The 19,268-nt window shown below is 47.1% G+C and overlaps 1 pseudogene; it reads left to right on the top strand.

Annotated features, from left to right (window-relative positions):
• The first annotated feature begins 12,862 nt into the window (after positions 1-12,862).
• LOC110593427 lies at positions 12,863-13,900 on the top strand (annotated as a pseudogene).
• The last annotated feature ends 5,368 nt before the right edge of the window (positions 13,901-19,268 follow it).

A 19,268-nucleotide genomic window follows, 5' to 3' on the forward strand; every position in this document is an offset into this window, starting at 1 on the left:
ACAGAGATTTTGAGTTCGCCCGCCTCGTGCAGCCTTTCCCTACCAAGAAGTGAGATTAATCTGGGCTCAAATTGCCGCCACTGAGCCAGCTGTGTAAACTGCCCCAGTCTAGTTAACTTCTCTGAGTCTTTGCTTCTTCATCGGCAAACTGGGGATGTTATCGTATCTATTCCAGGAGATCGGGAAGACGGTGTGCGTAAAACGCCTGTCATAGTCCCGCAGGGTACACATCCATCAGTGACTGTGGTTAGTACTGCTGGATAGCACGGGGGAATGGGAAAGCACGGGATTTGGAGCCAGCAATTCAAATACCATAACTGCTCCCTTAATCCATGCCGGGCTCAGTACCAGCCCTGGAGTTTCCAGGGTCAGTTAGGTGCTCTCCCTGCCCTCTCCGGGCAGGATGAGACAGAACATAAGTGCAGTGGAGGACAGGTCAGGGGTCAGTCTGAGATGTCCCTTAACCTCTCCAAGCTCAGCTTTATCATTTGGTAAGTGGCGGGCAGTGCCTGCCCCACAATAACGCAGGTTATCGCGAGGCCTGAGAGCCATAGTGTAGGTAATCATGGTCTGCAAGTTCTAGAATGGTATAGAAATGAAGAAGCTGAGGTTTGGGACCTCGAGTCATTGCCCAAGGTCACCCCGCTGGTGATGGCTGAGGCTAGAAAGAATCCCAGGGCTTATTCTGCCCCGAGAACGCTCAGCACCCTGGCAGGAAGGGCAGGCTTCCTCAGCCTTCGGCCCCCGCCACACCCTGCAGGGCAGGCCCCGCCTCGTCACAGGGAACTCACAACCAGGGGTCAGTAAGACAAGCAGGAGATAGTCAAATTGCATGAGAAGGGGAGGCATCCCAAGGAAGGGGGGCTGACAGATGCCTTCCTGCCTCTCCCTGCTCAGGCGTAACCTTGACCCTCTCTCTTCTGTTTCCTTTGCCTCCAAAGAAACCCATGGCCTGTGTGGACACAGGGAGTTTGCTGTAAGACGTGTCCTGCCACCCCCTCCCAAACAGATGGTGGCTGCACAATCCCCCTGAGAGAACATTCTTAGGTGGTCTCTCCTCTCTGCCCCTTAGGAAAGGTCTGAGCTCAGTGTAATGGGTCATCAGGATGGAGCTGGCTCCAGGGCAGAGAGCTCTGACCTCCATTCCCTGGCAGGCTTTGACCCCAGGTGGCAGCAGAAGGGAGCTGGCCCTGGGACATCCTAGGAGCCCCTGATCGTTGGTGGCCAATGACTTCCTCTGCCAGAAAGGACCAAACCTGCAGGAGGAGGCAGAGACCTGGGGGGAGGGAGGAGGCTGAGGAGGTGACCCCGGTTGATCCAAGGTCCCCTGGGGAAGATCTGGAGGGAGCTCAGAGGACACGTGCACACACAATGAATGTGGGAACCCGCAGCGGTAGTCAGACAGCCCAAGTTCAAGTCTCAGCTCTGCCACTTACTGGCTGCACGGGCCTGGACAGATGTGTGGCCTTTACCTGTTTCCCCCTCCATAAAATGGGCATAATACCAGGGTCAGCCATGCAGAGTTATCATGAGGATTAAAGAGATAGCCTTAGCTCATTTGTATAGAGTCCCTACTGTGTGTGAGCTACAGTGCTAAGTAAGGGACAGTTGTTACCTCATTTGACTGATGCTCAGGACATCTCTGTGAAGTTTTGCTTGTTCACAGCTACACTACACGTAGCCTACTAGGTGCTCAGTAAATATGTGTTGAACGAATGAATGGATGGTTGGATGGAGATAGGGTCGGTGTTACCGTTGGGTCCATTTTTCAGAAAAGCACACTGAGGTTCAAAGAGAGAAAGCAATTTGCCAGGACCACACAGACCCCAGGTCTTCTGCCCCGGGCCCTGACACCATGGCCTGACTGACTCAAGCTCACAGTCTGTGGAGCGGGGTGGGAGCTGGGAGAGTAGCAGACCGCACCAGGAAGGTCCAGGGGGAAGCATCTCAAACTGTCCCCGCGGGTCACAGACTGCACCTGCCCCCAGGCACACTCCCTGTCGGCCTCCGCCCGATGTGGTGCTTTGGTGCTCCCTTGTGGCTTCTCTGGGAAGTGCAGGCTACACCTGGCCTGGTCCGGAGGCGTCTGCGTAAGGAAAGTCAGCCCTGCAGCCAGAGAGCCGCGGGTCCACAGATCCTGGGCCAGGCTCCCAGCCCAAACATGGGTAGGGAGGCACAGTCTGCTCCAAAAGCTTTGCTCAGAGACCAAAGGGCCCTCAGGGCCAAAAAACTTGTTTATGGGCAGTGCAGGCAGACATGGGGGGCAGGGGTGTCCAATAAGGGACTTTGGTCTCCTGGCTTTTTGGAATGCCACCCCCACATGGCCCCTCTCACGCAACACACACGCCAGAGCCATATCAGCCCCCTCGCCAGATTTCCCACTGCCCACAGCCTGAGGTCTTTGGCTCTGTAGTCTGTATTTTTAGGACAAGGGTGTTCAGCCCAAAGGACCCCCGTAGTAGAGAGTTCTCCTTCCTTCCTTATGTACATGAGACCCATAGAAGGATGGGCCCTGGCCAGGTGGGCCCAGCACCCAGGCCCCCCCCGAGATGGTCAGACCGGTAGATTCTCAGTAGGGACCCTTTCTCTTACAAGTTAAACAGAAGAGCAAGTACGGTGATCCATCATGCATTCATGCGCCCTGAGACCTGCCCTCCTGGACATTCTATACAGAACTGTATAGCTCCTGCAGGAGCTGGGGGGCTACTACCAGTCTGGGCCCAGGCCAAGCATTTTATGGGTCTGGGGATCAAAATGAGACTTGATTTCAAGCCTCAACTCTGCCCCTTACTAATGCTGAGCCTTGGCCGAGGGCAGGAACTGGCTAACTGGCTGCCTCTTCCTCGAGGGCCGGGCCAGCCAGGGGAGAAGCCAACTGAGGGAGCCTCCAGGGGGCTGAAGCCCTCCAGGCGCAACTGATAACAGGGGCCCGATGCCCGTGGCTTTTCAAACTCAGACCCCAGGCTCGGGCAAATCAGGGAAGACCCTTCCAAATCAGGCAGTTGGTGGCCTGTCCTCAGGCCTGGACATTTCTTCCTTTGGGCTCAAAGATAAACCCACAGGTGAGTTGGCTGGGAAGTCGGCTGGGTACCGGGTGGGGGGCCACACTCTCTCTGGAGGCAGGGGGCCCGGGACCAGCCCAGTTCTGCCCTCACCCCCTGCTGAAAGACCTCTCCTCAGGATGCTCTCTCTAGCCAAAGGGAGGGTCCCGGAAGCCTGTTGGGAGGGACCTCCTTCCTCCCTGCAGAGTTGATTTAGAGCTGCCCCGCCAGGAAGGAAGCCCCCTCATCAGAGCCAGGGCCCACTGGCCTGCTACATAGGGAGGGTTTCCCCAACCCCCTCCCCAGAGGAGGAGCTAAGGGTGGAGAAGCCAGGGGGTCTGCCTGAGGGGCCAGAGACCCATTTTCAGGACTGGACACAGCAAGATGGATGGGATGTCACGCTGAGGGAGCAGGGGGTGCAAAGTGAGGAGGCCTGCTCATCTGTGTCGCAGTGTTCAGGGACCTCTGGCACCCCAGCAACCAGAGTGGGCCCAGGGGACACTAGGAGCCAGGCGCGGCTCTAGGCCCAGTTCCGCTACCAAGCGGCTGCGACTTCTGGCTCCAAGCCTCAGCTCCCTCAGCTGTAAAGTGTGGTGGGGCCTCCACCTCCCAGCTGTGTTGGGGAAATCATATCAGTTGAGAAACACGAAAGACAGTAAATCTTATGTTCAGTGTTTTATCACTAAGAATAACTAAATAGGCAGGAGGAATCTTTGGAGGCAGCGATGTGTTCATGGCGTAGCTCGGGGCGCTGGTTGCGCGAGTCTGTGTAATCGCCAAACTCATCAGGGTGCATACAATAGACACGTGCAGCCTTTTGAATGTCAGCATGCCTCAGCAAAGTGGCCTTTAAAAAAAAAAAAAAAAAAGAGCTTCCGGACCTATAATCACATGAAGTTTGTTAGAAACATCGGAAGTTTGATCTAGGAAGGAAAGGCTCAGTCCTCCTTTTATAGAAGGGGAAACAGAGGCCCAAGGGCACCCCGCCTTCTCCACACTGGCTCCCACCTGGTGCCAGTGGTTGGGGAGGGGGAAAGAGAGGCACAGGCTAGGAGTTCCGAGGAGCCCTGCCCAGAGGGGATGGTGGCCCGAGACAGCAGGGGCGCCAGTGAGACTCCTGCGCCCAAAAAGTCTCCCCATCTACGCCACGTGCCAGGATATCCACCATCAGTCCTCAGGGAGCCATCAGGCGTTTACTCATCACTGTGGGCTTTGGATCTCATCAGAAAGCAGGTTTTGAAATAGGGAATCCTGACCACCTGGACTGGGAGAGGACTCTGGAGAGGAGAGTTTAGCACAGGGCGGGTCACGGGGGCCAAAAAGGGGCAAAGGGAGGGGCGACAGTGGACATCGAGCCTGGGGAGGAGTGGGAAGCTGTCGGGGAGGTTCCAGGGCAGTTGGGCTGCCCAGAGTGCCCTCCACAGTGGGATGGGACCCGAGTCCTGAACCCAAAGACTCCTCACAGTGTCGCAGCTCAGAGCGGCTGGGGCGAGAGCTGCGAGGGAAGCCTTCCTGCAGCAGGTGGTACCTGAGGTCCTAAAGCAAGCACAGGAAGCAGCCAGGTGATGTAGAGAAGAGGGCGGACCCGTGGCAGAGGGGTGGGCGGCAAAGCGCGGTTTGGCCTTGCTGGAGGCCCCCGGGGGAGGAAGGAGAGCTTTGAATGCCAGCCTCCCTGGTTGGCCCTGGGGAGCCTCTGCAGGGTTTCACGAAGGGTGACAAGGTCAGGTCTGCTTCCCCAAAGGATCCTTCTGGCAGCAGAGTGGGTGAAGGACTAGAGGGCCTGGTGGGGCTAGCCCCCGCACTCACGGGAGGCGAGTCAGCACTGGCTTCAGGAGCCGGCCCAGAGAGGAGATAGGGGGTGGGACGGGCAGGAGTTGGTGGCAGACCAGACAAGGGGTGTGAGGGAGAGAATGAACAGGGTGATGTCCCAGAACATGCCTGGGGCTGTGGGCTGGACCCCCTGAGAAAGGGGATTGAGAGGCAGACCCACAAGGGTGGCAGGGTGGGGAGGCGGGGAGGTCAGCGGCAGGCAGGTTGCACGTTACATGGGTTACATGGGAGGTGTGTGCACCCTCCTCACATCTCACCTTCCTGGTCGTCCCTCGTGTGGAGTCCTGGTGACGGGCCGCCGGGCCTCAGAAGCCCCCAGGGCCCTCAGGACCATACTCCTGTCTGTGCTCTGGGCCACATCTCACTCACCCTGTCACTAAAAGTTGGCCAGCAAGAAAGTGTCCCAGTCTGACAGGGGAGGCCCCTCTCTGCCCCAGAAAGCCCCAGACCTGAGGGGCAGCATGGCTGGGAGCTCCCGGTATGATAAGGAAACATGAGTGGTATCTCCTCAGCCTGTACTACTGCTGAGCTCCCCTCAGCTGATCTCTCTTTCCTAAGACAAGGCTGGAAGCACACCTCCCCCAGGAAGTCTTCCTGGCTTAGCCCTGTCTCACACTCAAGGTTGAGCTCCCACCCGTCTGAGCTGAACCCCTAGAGCCCAGACCAGATAGGCTTCCTGAGAGCAACCCCTTGCCTCCCCCGTCATGGGTGTCACACACCCACACCTCCCTCTCCCCTCTGCATCCTGAGCCTGCCCGGGCCAAAGCCACCCTCACTGTCCCTATACACCCCATGTATAGAGGCTGTAGTGGGTTTATTGGTGGCCCCCAAAAAGGTATGTCTAAGCCCTAAGCCCTGGAAGTTGTGAGTGTGACTTTATTTGGAAACAGGGTCTTTGCAGATGTAATTAAATAAAGAATGTTCATATGAGATCATCCTGGATTACCCAGGTTGGCCCTAAATCCAATGACAAATGTCCTTATAAGAGACAGAAGAGAAGGCCAGGTGAAGGAGGCAGAGATTAGAGTTCTGTAGCACCTAGAGCCACCAGAAGCTGCCAGAGGTGAGGAAGTGGTCTCCCCCAGAGCCTTCGGAGGGAGCACGGCCCTGCCAACACCCTGATTTCAGACTTCTTGCTCCAGAACTGTGGGAGAGTACATTTCTGTTGTTTTAAGGCACCCAGTTTGTGATAGTTTGTATGGCAGCCCTAGGAAACGAATAGAGACTTAAAAACAGCCAGTGAGCCATTCTCAGAGGTCTGTGTTGGCCACGGTGTGAGCAGACCGAGTACTGTGTCCAGCGAGAGGCGCCATTGTCCTGCCTCCAGGCGCAGGCCCCACATGAGAGAGGGGCATGGACAAACTGGAGGGAGCCTAGAGAGAAGGGACCCGCTGGGGACCTTGGGGGCTCGGAGAGTAGGGGACAGGAGGGCCCAAACGAGAAGGGGAGCGCACATGAGGTATGCCCAGTCTAGTGTGTGGAAGTCCCTCCTCTACACAAAGCTCACACTTGGCCCTGGGGCCAGAGCAGGGTTTGCTGGGCTCCTGATGCCTCTGAGACCCTCCAGCCCTGACAGCCCAGAGGCCACCTCTGACCACCCTGCTGTCACCTCAACCCGGCAGGGCTGGAGCTAGCCCAGGCCAGATGCCCTTGGGTGGAGGGGGCGGCACTCCTGGGCTCCAAACCACACGGTCTTGACTGGTTCCCGCCTTCACCCCCACACCCGAGGCTTTGGGTTCAAGCACGCCCACCATCATCACATTCCTGCCCCTCCTGTCAAGCCTCACCTGAGCCATCCCAGGCCCTCCTCTCTGCCTCTGGCTGTTTCTGCACCTTCCAGGTGGGTGCAAACGTCCCCTCCTCCACGAAGCCTTCCCTGACCCCATCTGCTCCTCCACCAGGCCAGAGCAGTAACGAGACAGGGGTGAAGTGGAGAGAGCCAGTTTGCCACAGATCCACTGATCTTGGATAAGCCCCCCAAAGTCTCCAAACCTAGGTGGCCCACCTCTAAAGTGGGGTGATCACTTCAACAGGGCCTCCCACAACCTCATTCTCCTGCTTCCAGTTCTTCCCTTTCTCCCATAAACATCACATAAACGCCCCCTGATCCTTCAAAAGTCCCCACATAGTAGGTGCTCAATAAAACTTGCACCTTCTTGGGACTCTTCACTCCTCATTACTGCATGTACAGCGGGCCTATTGGATGGACCAACACCCTGTCCTCCATGCCCTACCTGCTTTGACAGAGCCCCCCACGGGGAGCTGCAGCCTGGGTTTGGGGCATGAGGCCTGAATTCCCCTGTTTGTGTTGAGTTACATCCCTTTGGCTCCAGAGCAGGGATCTTGGGCAGCCCAGACCAGGAGGAAGGGTCCGGCCTGGGTGTCAGGAGACCCGGCTCCAGGCTGGTCCTGGGAAGGTCCTAGGAGAACGAGGAGTCGCCATAGGGCCAGGCTCCCTGGGGCAGGGGTTGGCGTGCATTTAAGTGCACTGAGGGAGCCCCACCACTTCTCTCGGCTGCTGCCTGCCTGTGCTCGAGTGAGTATCAGCTCAGGGGTCCGCTCAGGTGGGCAGTGGGGGCCAGGGAGGCGATGGCAGGTATGGGGGACAAGGGGGCCGACACAGGAGGAAGGACGACTTGGACTCACATTGCTGACTGTCATCCCCTTTCTCTGGACAACCACACCACAACCCCATCAGCACCCATGTTCCGCCCCACCCCACCCCCCAGCTCCTGGTCTTTCAGAAGGAAATTCTCTCTAAGCCTAACCTACATCCCTCCTCTTTGAACTGAGCCCCATCAATGGTGGGAAATCCGCAGGAGCTTCGTTTATCCTCTCTCTCCCACTCTCCCGTCTTGTTTTCCTTATACTTTTCTTCCCTGGGACTCTGGCCAAGCCCGTGTCTCCCTCAAGGTGTGCTGACTGTACGCAGGACCCTGGCTTTGGAGTTCTGAGCCCACCCCCACCAATTCTCAGCTTCTGCACCCACCTCCCCCTCCTCCAGCTCGCTTGAGCTTCGACTCTCAGATTAGATGTCCTCTGCTCTGCGGAGCCTTTCCTGTGCCCAGAGGCTGAATTAGAGGTCTCCCCTGAACCCCCACAGCACTCTGGTTCTTCGCCGTTGGACTCTTAGCATTGTGGGCATTGAAACCCCAGGTAATGCACCCATTGAAGCCCCAGTGCCTCACAGAGTGCCTGGTACCTAATAGATGTTCCAAAAAATATATTGAAAGAACAAATACATGAATAAAGGGTGACTTCCTACGTCTGACCCTCAGTCATAACACCTGCTTATAGAGACACTACAGCTACTAAGTGAGAGGGAGACTTTAACAGAGCCCAGACTACGGGAGGCCCTCAGAAAAAATGTGAGTTTTCCCTCTGCTCCTTTGCATGAAAACAACCTCAAGAAGACAGCTGTTCCTCCAAGTTAACAGAGGACAGAGCTGAGCCCAAAGGGGGGACACTACGTAAAGAGGGATTTCGGGCCTAGGGGAGGAAAGATGTTCAGGGGAGGCCACCCACGCGGGGAGCTGCTGGCCTGACGTGTAGTTTCATGTGGCTGTGCATTCGTGATTGTCGACGTCTCGCCTGCTCCCAGAGGCCCACAGAGGAGTCACTGCTGGGAGGCTGGCAGCTCCATCTTCCTTTTAGGCTTCGTGGGTACGAGCAGGGAATCTTCCCTCTCAGCTGCCCTATGTTTCTGAGTTTTTGATGTCAGTGAGGCGACTGCCTGGCAGTGAGTGAAGTCTGAGCAGTGAGGATAGGAGCCATGTTTTTGTTCCGGGACTCAGTCTGGTAGAAACACTTCTCCAGGAGAGGGTATGTCTGTGGATCCCAGTGTGTGTCACTGAGTGTTTTAGTGAGTGTGTATATATGTTGGTTTCACACACATCCTAAAGGACTACACTTGCTTAACTCCACACAGTGATCTGACATGAGCCTGACTCAAAACACCACCAGCTTATAAATTCATTTATTGGGTTGAGGTATTTAATTGCATGATTAAAATACAAATCACCCTATAGGAATCTATGTTACTAAATTTTAAATTCTTAATGAAATGGGCAAATTATCAGAAGGATGTCGTTTTCCAAAGTTACTTAAGAAGAGATTAAAAGGGCGCCTGGGTGGCTCAGTTGGTTAAGCGACTGCCTTCAGCTCAGGTCATGATCCTGGAGTCCCTGGATCGAGTCCCGCATCGGGCTCCCTGCTCGGCAGGGAGTCTGCTTCTCCCTCTGACCCTCCTCCCTCTCATGCTCTCTGTCTCTCATTCTCTCTCTCTCAAATAAATAAATAAATAATCTTTAAAAAAAAAAAAAAAAAAAGAAGAGATTAAAAGCCTGAGCAGATTAATTGCCGTGAAAGAAATCTGAAAGTGTTACTGTACAGTGATCAGCTGAAAAAGTCTGGGCCCACCTTGTTTTATTGGTGAGTTTTCCCCCAAACTCTCAAGAGATGAATAATTCCTGTGCTATAAAACCTGTTCTAGAAAATAGAATTTAAAAAGGAAATTGAATCAATTGGTTATGAAGTTGGCATAACTGTGATAACCAAAACCTCATAAAGATAGTTCCAAAAAAGAAACCTGTAGATCTATTCTAAATAAAATACTAGCAAATCAATTTTAGCAGAATTTAAAAGAATAAACACTGTGTAATATATCTACTTGTCAACAAGTCAAATTTTAAAAGCATTGGCTCATTATAGTTGGTTCCAAAAGGCATTTGAAAACATTAAACACAAATTCCTATTTTTTATTATTAAAAACTAGAAACAGAACAGTATTTTATTAACATAAAAAAGAATATCTCAAATGAACAAGCACCATCATACTTATTATTATAAATAGGAGTTCTAATAATATTGAGGAAAAATAAATATACCTTTTCTTATCATTATTCTTTAACATTGTTGTGGAAGTTCTTTTTTTATTAAATAAAGTGTAATTTTTATTTTTTATTTTTATTTTTATTTTTTTTAGAGAGAAAGTACGGGTGAGAGCAGGAGGGAAGGGGCAGAGGGAGACTGAGAGAATCTTAAGCAGGTTCCACACTCAGTACAGTGCCCGACACAGGGCTCAGCCCGGGGTTTGATCTCACAACCCTGAGATCATGACCTGAGTCGAAATCAAGAGTCGGACGCTCAACCAACTGAGCCACCCAGGCTCCCCTGAAATAAGATATAAAACAGAAATAAAAATCTAGTTTAAAAAAAGGAAGGATAATTCTCCTTTGAATACCCAATAAAATCAACTGAAAAAAGTTTTCAGTTAATAAGGAAATTTTTAAAGTATAATATATAAAATATATAATATATAAGATAAATGTAGGGGCGTGTCTGGGTGGCTTAGTTGGTTAAGTGTCTGCCTTCAGCTTAGGTCATGATCCCAGGGTTGTGTTTCGAGCCCCACATCGTGCTCCCTGCTCGGCAGGGAGCCTGCTTCTCCTTCTCCCACTCCCCCTGCTTGTGCTCTCTCTCTTGCTATCTCTCTCTCTGTCAAATAAATAAATAAAATCTTTTTTTAAAAAAAGGATAAATGTACAAATGTACAAAATCAATAACTTTCTATATAAAATTGTTGCCAATTCAAAAATATAATAGAAAATTATTGTATTCTTAATGGTAACTAATAGCAAAACACCTACAATGAACTTAATAAGAAATGTGGGAGACCTATTCATTACTCAACAAATACTGAGTATCTATTATGTGTCAGGTTCTGTATTTGGTGCCTGGAATATAAATGTGAGTGAAGTGGATAGAGTGTTTGCTGCTGTGGCCCTATACAAATAAAACTAAGAAACTGCTGAGAGATATAAATCAAAGCTTTTTCCAGACACCATACTTTGATACTGAATGGAAAGACTGAACGTTGTCAAGACATCAGTCGTCCATAGAATAATTTATAGGATTAATGAATCCCAATTTTTAAAAAATCACAATAGGATTGTTTTTGAAAATTGGCAAAATGATTCTAAAGTTTGGAAGAATAAAACTTGAGAATGACAAAAAAATAATTTAAAACAAGAGTACTTATAAAGTTGTTTCATTAAAAATCAAAATAAGTGATGAAGCTATAGAGATTAAAATAGTACAGTACTCTCTTACAACTCAATAATGAAAGACAACTCAATTAAAAACAAGCAGAGGATTTGAATAGACATTTCTCCAAATAAATATACAAATGGCCATTAAGCACTTCGAATGAAACATGCGCATGAAACACACACAACATCGTTAGCTCTCAGAAAAACACAAATCAAAACATGTTGGATGAGTAGAATTTTTTAAAAAGACAGGTAATAGTAAGTGTTGACAAGGATGTGGAGAAATTGGACCCCTCACACACTGCTGGCTGGAATATAAAATGGTGCAGCTGCTTTGGGAAACAATCTGGCAGTTCCTCAAAAGATTAAATAGAGAGTACATAGATACCCAGCAATTCCACTTCTAGAAATGGAAACATCTGTTTACACAAAAATTTGTGTAAACATTATTCAAACTAGCCAAAAGGTGGAAACAACGCAAATATCCACCAACTGATGAGTGGATCAATAAAAGATGGTATATCCAGACAATGGAGTACTCTCCAGCCACTAAAAAGAAACCATATATGCATGGCTACAACATAGATGAAACCTGAAAACATTATGCCAAGTGAGAAAAGCCAGCTGTGAAAGACCACAAGCTGTATGCTTCCATCTATATGAAATGTCAAAGAATAGTCAGATCCACTGACACAAGAAGTAGTTGCCTAGGGCTGAGGGGACTGGGGGACATGGGGAGTGACTACCAGTGGGTAAAGGATTTCTATTTGGGGTGATGAAAATGTTGATTGTGGTGATGGTTGTACAGCTCTGTGAATTTACTAAAAAACCGTTGAATTGTACACTTAAATGGGTAAACTGTATGGTATGTGATTATACCTCAATAAAGCTTTTATTAAAAAAAAAATAGCCTGGTATTTGCACAAGTGCAATCAGAATATCACTACCTATAAAACAACCCCATCACATATAAGAACTTAATCTAGGATAACGATAGTAACACAAAGCAATGGAGAAGATGAAACAACAATTATTTAGCTACTTGGGGAGAAATATATCAAGTTAGTTTGTCACTTTGTGACAGAAATGAATTTCATGTGGATCAAAATTTAATTAAAAAATTAAACCGTATTTTAAAGAGGAACACTTTGATCTTTGAATGAGAAAAGACTTGCTAAGCTTAAAACCAAGAAAAGAACTCACAAATGCCAATAGGTTTCATTTTATAAATTTAAAATTCTTAGTCTTAACATCAGAAACAAAATAAAAATACTAACAAGACTTAGAAATTTTGTTTCAGTGGATAAGAAAGGGACAATAATTTTAATAATTAAATTGCTGCAGGAAATAGTCCCTTATATACCTGGGCAAAGTATAATGAACAGAAATTTCACAAATGAGAACCTGCAAATTAAAATGAGATTGTGGAGTGCCTGGGTGGCTCAGTTGGTTAAGCATCTGCCTTCGGCTCAGGTCATGATCCCAGGGTCCTGGGATCGAGCCCTGCATCAGGCTCCCTGCTCGGCAGGAAGCCTGCTTCTCCCTCTCCCATATCTCCTGCTTGTGTTCCCTCTCTCACTGTGTCTCTCTCTGTCAAATAAATAAATAAAATCTTTAAAATAAATAAATAAAAGGAGATTGTATTTTTCAATCATGAAATTACTAAAAATATTCTTAAATCATAGTAATTTAATACTAGCACCAGTGACTCTGCAACAAGACTGATACAACATTCTCATTATATTTGAAATGCAAAGATTTATTGAAAGATGTGTATCTCATTAAATTATGACCCTTAAATTCTCCTTTTTTCTCCAGGAATATTGACTCATGAAGAACAAAGCCTAGTGAAGGTGGGGCAGGCCCCGGTGGGGTCAAGGTACAGAAACCAAGCCTCCTGAATCTCTTATCTTCCCAGAGCCATCCTGCTCCCCAGGGACAATGTCATCTCGGAGCAATGGCAGCTCCAATGTGTCCTACACCAGCTTCCTCCTGGTGGGCTTCCCGGGGCTGCAGGACTCCCGCGCCCTCCTGGTGTTGCCCTTCCTCAGCCTCTACCTGGTGATCATCTCTGCTAATGCGCTGGTCATCCACACGGTGGTGGCCCAGCAGAGCCTACATCAGCCCACATGCCTGCTCATTGCCCTGCTCCTGGCTGTCAACATCAGTGTTGCCACCACCGTGGTGCCCGCCATGATGTTCAGCTTCTCCACCCACTTCAACCGCATCTCCCTGTCTCACTGTCTGCTCCAGATGTTCTGCATCTACTTCCTCATTGTCTTTGACTGCAACATCCTGCGGGTCATGGCCCTGGACCGCTATGTTGCCATCTGCTACCCTCTCCGCTACCCCAAGAGAGTGACGGGCCAGGTGCGGCCAGGTGCCCAGGCTGGCCTGCTGGGGGTGGCACCTGCATTGGCGCTCCGGTGGTGGGGCTGGCCTCCCAGCTTCGCCTCTGCTGCTCAGACGTAATCCACCACTTTGCCTGTGAGCACATGGCCCTCATGAAGCTCTCCTGTGGGGACATCTCCCTGAACAAGACTGTGGCTCCCTGTCCGCATCTTCAACAGAGTACTGGACATGCTGCTACTTGGAGCTTCCTACTCCCGCATCATCCACACCGCCTTCTGGATTTTGTCCGGCAGAGCACCTTCCAAGGCCCTGAACACCTGTGGCTCCCACCTGCTGGTCATCTTCACAGTCTATTCTTCCACCATGTCCTCATCCATCGTCTACCGGGGGGCTCGCACCACCTCCCAGGACGAGCACAACCTGCTCAGCGCCCTCTACTTGCTGCTCCCGTGTCTAGTAAACCCCATCATCTATGGAGCCAGGACCAAGGGAAACAGGCAGCACCTGGCAACTCTGTTCCAAAGGGCACAGCTACCAGCACCAGTCTCTGCCCTCGCACAGGGAGCTTCCTGCCTGACTCTTTGGGACTTGGAGGTCCTACAGTCACTCTCACTAGCCAGCGGGTAAATGTGCGAGTCGGTCATCCCTGCTGTATTTTGGCTTTGACAATCTGCATTCATCTTTGAGAGTCTTTGATCCGTTTTCTGAAAGCAGCTACTAATCCAGAGTTACACAGTAATCAACTACAAAGTAAGCTTCTGTCTCTGCCTTCTAATTTTTCTCCCCTTCTTTCTGCATGTGATTTTCGTTCATTCATGATCATTCATCAAACATCTATTTTACATACATCATGCTAACCTCGTGATTGCCAAGAAAGAAAAAAAAAAGTCTCTTCCCTGAAGGAGGCTCCAGGCTATAAAGTTTCCAAGGTAGAAAGACATGTAGTGTTCAACAATAGCTTTATGTACAAAACTCTGTGGGAACACAGAGAAAGGACAATTACTAAGACAGAACACTTCACAGAGAAGGTGAATTTGAGTTGTGTTTGAAACATAAGATAAGGTGTTTGCAGGAGAGGAAGGAGATAGAAGAAAAGGCATTCCAAGCCAAAGCAGCAGCAGGGGCAAAGGCACAGAGGCAGGGTAGACACGGCAGAGTGGGCACTCCCCGCCAGTCCCAGTCTCCCTGGCACAGGGGCAGATGTGGGCCAGGCGGTGAAGGAGGCCAGATGGGCAAGCAGAGGCCAGCTGATGAAGGGCCTCATCTATCATGATAAGGAGTTTGTGGTTTACTCCAGGCAATATGTAACCACGTAAGAGTCCAAAGCAGCAAGGTGGCAAGGTCCTATCTGCATTTTGGAACAATGGCTCTGCAGCCCTAATAGAGTGTTGTGGGAAGAAATAAGATGGTTGGAAAGAAAGACACTAAAATAAAAGACTTCAGAGGTAGTACATTCATGGGTAATGGTCTAGATTATGACCATATATTTGTGACCTGGACTTGATGGACAGTATGTCACTAGTGTTGAAGGAACCAAATGATTAAACAAAGATTGTGTACAGAACATTGACGTGAATGCACTGTACTGTCGTCCAGAAGAATGGCAGGAGTTGGGGGGTAAAGGTAGGCTGAGCCAGTGTCCTCTATGAAAACAGGAAAAGGATCTTGAAGCTGTTAGAGAACAAGGATGAGGAAGGAAGGGAACACAACACTGGAAATTGAGACCAGACTGCACTTGCAAAGCCATCAGAGAGGGAGCCTTTTGTAATTTGCACAAAAGTATGCCATGTACTAGACACAGTTCTGATCAAAAGACACCAAGGGAAACTAAAAAGGTAAGCCACAGACTTGGGGAAGATATTTGCAATAAATTTAACCAAAAAGGAACTAGTATCTAGAATATGTAAAGAACAACTACAAATCATAAGAAAAAGACAGACAATAGTAAAATAATAGTAAAATAGGCAAAAGACTTAAACAGTCGCTTCAAAAAGTAAGCATAAGAAAAGGTATTTGACCTCTAGCCTCTCACATATAGATGTTCAAGTTGCTCACTGTACAACTTCACACATCTATTGTGTAAACATGGCAGATTCGTACATGTATTACAAAACTTCCCAGCAGATGACAATGAAATTCTCATGTATTACTAGGGAGGTTGTAGACTGGTGAACCATTTGGAAGACAACTTGCCATTATCTAGTGAAATTGAAGATATGTACACCCCATGACCCCATAAACAAAATAATGTCCTTCAGCAATAAAATGTGTAAATAGATTATGGTATATTCATACATTAAAATGCCATCAACAATAAAATACAGTCACAAGTACAACATCCATTCATGATAAAAATCTTCTGCAAAGTAGTTCTAAAGGAAATATACTTCAACATAATAAAGACCATATCTGAAAAACCCACAGCTAATATCATACTCAATGGTGAAAAACTGAAAGCTTTTCCCCAAAGGTCAGGAAGAAGACAAGGATGTCCACTCTTACCACTTTTATTCACCATACTACTGGAAGTCCTAGCCATAGTAATTAGACAACATAAAGAAATAAAACACATCCAAACTAGTAAGGAAGAAGTAAAACTCTCACTGTTTGCAGATGACATGATATTCTAAAGACTCCACCCAAACTACTAAAACTGATAAATGAATTCAGTTAAGTTGCAGGATACAAAATCAAAGTACAGAAATCTGTTGCATTCCTATATACTAATAATGAAGCAGCAGGAAGTGAAATTAAGAAAACAATCCCATTTACAGTTGCACCAAAAAAATAAAATAGGAATAAATTTAACCAAAGAAGTGAAAGACCTATACTCTGAAAACTATAAAATAGCGATGAAAGAAATTCAAGATGGCACAAAGAAATGAAAAGACATTTTCATGGGTTAGAAAAATAAATATTGCTCAAATGTCTATAGTACCCAAAACAATCTACACATTTAATGCAATCCCTATCAAAATACCAACAGCATTTTCCACAGAGCTAGAACAAACAATCCTAAAATTTGCATGGAACAATGAAGACCTCAAATAGCCAAAGCAATCTTGAAAAAGAAAAATAAAACTGGAGGTATCACAATTCTGGACCTCAAATTATATTACAAAGTGGTAGTAACTAAAACAGTATGGTATTGGCATAAAAATAGATCAGTAGAATAGAAAACCCAGAAATAAACCCACAATTACATGGTCAATTAACCTTAAACAAAGGAGGAATGAATACCCACTGGGAAAAAGATAGTCTCTTCAACTAATGGTTTTGGGAAAACTGGACAGCTACATGCAAAAGAATGAAATTGTACCCCTTTCTATACCATACACAAAAATAAACTCAAAATGGAAAAAAGACCTAAATGTGAGACCTTAAACCATAAAAATCCTTGAAGAGAGCACAAGCAGCAATTTCTCTAACATCAGCAAGGGAAATAAAAGCAAAAATAAACTATTGGAACTATATCAAAATAAAAAGCTTCTACACAGCAAGGAAATGATCAACAAAACTAAAAGACAACCTACTGAATGGGAGAAGATACTTGCAAATGACATATCCAATAAAGGGTTAGTATCCAAAACATATAAAGAACTGATACAATTCAACACCAAAAAAACCCCCAAATAATTCAATTTAAAAATGGGCAGAAGACATGAACAGACATTTCTCCAAAGAAGACATACAGATGGCTAACACACACATGAAAAGATGCTCAACATCACTCATCGTCAGGGAAATGCAAATCAAAACCACAATGAGATAGCACCTCACACCTGTCAGAATGGCTAAATCAAAAACACAAGCAACAAGTGTTGGCGAGGATGTGGAGAGAAAGGAACCCTCATGCACTCTTGGTGGGAATGCAAACTGTACAGCCCACTCTGCAAAATAATATGGAAATTCCTCAAAAAGTTAAAAATAGGGATGCCTGGGTGGCTCAGTCGGTTAAGCGTCTGCCTTCGGCTCAGGTCATGATCTCAGGGTCCTGGGATCGAGTCCAATATCAGCCTCCTTGCTCATCAGGGAGCCTGCTTCTCCCTTTGCCCGCCACTCCCCCTGCTTGTGCTCTCTCTCTCTCTGACAAATAAATAAATAAATAAAATCTTTTTTTAAAAAGTTAAAAATAGAACAACCTTATGATCCAGTAATCACATTACTTGATATTTACCCAAAAAATACAAAAACACTAATTCAAAGGGATACATGCAACCCTGTATTTACAGCAGCATTATTTACAATAGCCAAACTATGGAAGAAGACTGTGTCCATCAGTTGATGAATGGATAAAGAAGAGGTGGTATATACATACAATGGAATATTACTCAGCCATAAAAAAAAAAGAAATCTTGCCATTTACAACAACATGGATAGAGCTAGAGAGTATAAAGCTAAGCAAAATAAGTCAGTCAGAGAAAGACAAATGCCATATGATTTCACTCATATGTGGAATTCAAGACACAAAACAAATGAGAAAATGGAAAAAAAAGAGAAGGAGAGAGAGGGGCAAACCAAGAAACAGACTCTTAACTATAGAGAACGAACTGATGGTTACCAGAGGGGAGGTCAGTAGGGGAATGTGTGAAATAGGTGATGGGGACTAAAGAGTACATTTATCGTGATGAAAAAATATAAACAAACATATATATATATAATTTAAAAAATTAAAACAATAAAATACAGTATCATGCAACATGAATGAATTTTTCAATCATAATATATTTTTCCTATTTTTCTAAATCTCCTCAGGATATAATGGATTGCAGAAAGCCAAAAATATATACAATGTATTGTGGGGTTTGTAATTTATGTAGCAATAAAACACCAGTACAGTACACAAACACTGGGAGGGGGGAAATGGAAGAAGCCTGTTGTCAGGATCTCATACTGTTTGTTGAAGTGGAATAATACAACTCAAAATAGACTGTGGTCCACCAGTCAGAATAGCTAAAATTACCAAGTCAGGAAACGACAGATGTTGGCGGGGATGCGGAGAAAGGGGAACCCTCCTACACTGTTGGTGGGAATGCAAGCTGGTGCAGCCACTCTGGAAAACTGTATGGAGGTTCCTCAAAAAGTTGAAAATAGAGCTACCATATGATCCAGCAATTGCACTACTGGGTTTTTACCCCAAAGATACAAAAGTAGGGATCCGAAGGGGTACGTGCACCCCGATGTTTATAGCAGCAATGTCCACAATAGCCAAACTGTGGAAAGAGCCAAGATGTCCATCGACAGATGAATGGATAAAGAAGATGTGGTATATATATATACAATGGAATATTATGCAGCCATCAAAAGGAATGAGATCTTGCCATTTGCAACGACGTGGATGGAACTGGAGGCTGTTATGCTGAGCTAAATAAGTCAATCAGAGAAAGACATGTATCATATGACCTCACTGATATGAGGAATTCTTAATTGCAGGAAACAAACTGAGGGTTGCTGGAGTGGGGGGTGGGGTGGGAGGGATGGGGTGACTGGGTGATAGACACTGGGGAGGGTATGTGCTCTGGTAAGCACTGTGAATTGTGCAAGACTGTTGAATCTCCGATCTGTACCTCTGAAACAAATAATGCAATATATGTGAAGAAAAAAAAGAAGAAGAAGAAGGTAGCGGGAGGGGAAGAATGAAGCGGGGTAAATCGGAGGGGTAGACGAACCATGAGAGACGATGGACTCTGAAAAACAAACTGAGGGTTCTAGAGGGGAGGGGGGCGGGAGGATGGGTTAGCCTGGTGATGGGTATTAAAAAGGGCACATTCTGCATGGAGCACTGGGTGTTATGCACAAACAATGAATCATGGAACACTTCATCTAAAACTAATGATGTAATGTATGGGGATTAACATAAGAATAAAAAAAAATAGACTGTGGTCAGTTGAAGATGTGGACCATACATGCTAAAGCAATCTCTAAAATGACACAACCAAAGCACAGCTAACACGCTAAGAAGTAGAATCGAATCATAAAATACTCAATCCAAAGA

The sequence above is a fragment of the Neomonachus schauinslandi genome, chromosome 11 (assembly GCF_002201575.2).
Source record: "Neomonachus schauinslandi chromosome 11, ASM220157v2, whole genome shotgun sequence".
NCBI lineage: Eukaryota > Metazoa > Chordata > Mammalia > Carnivora > Phocidae > Neomonachus > Neomonachus schauinslandi.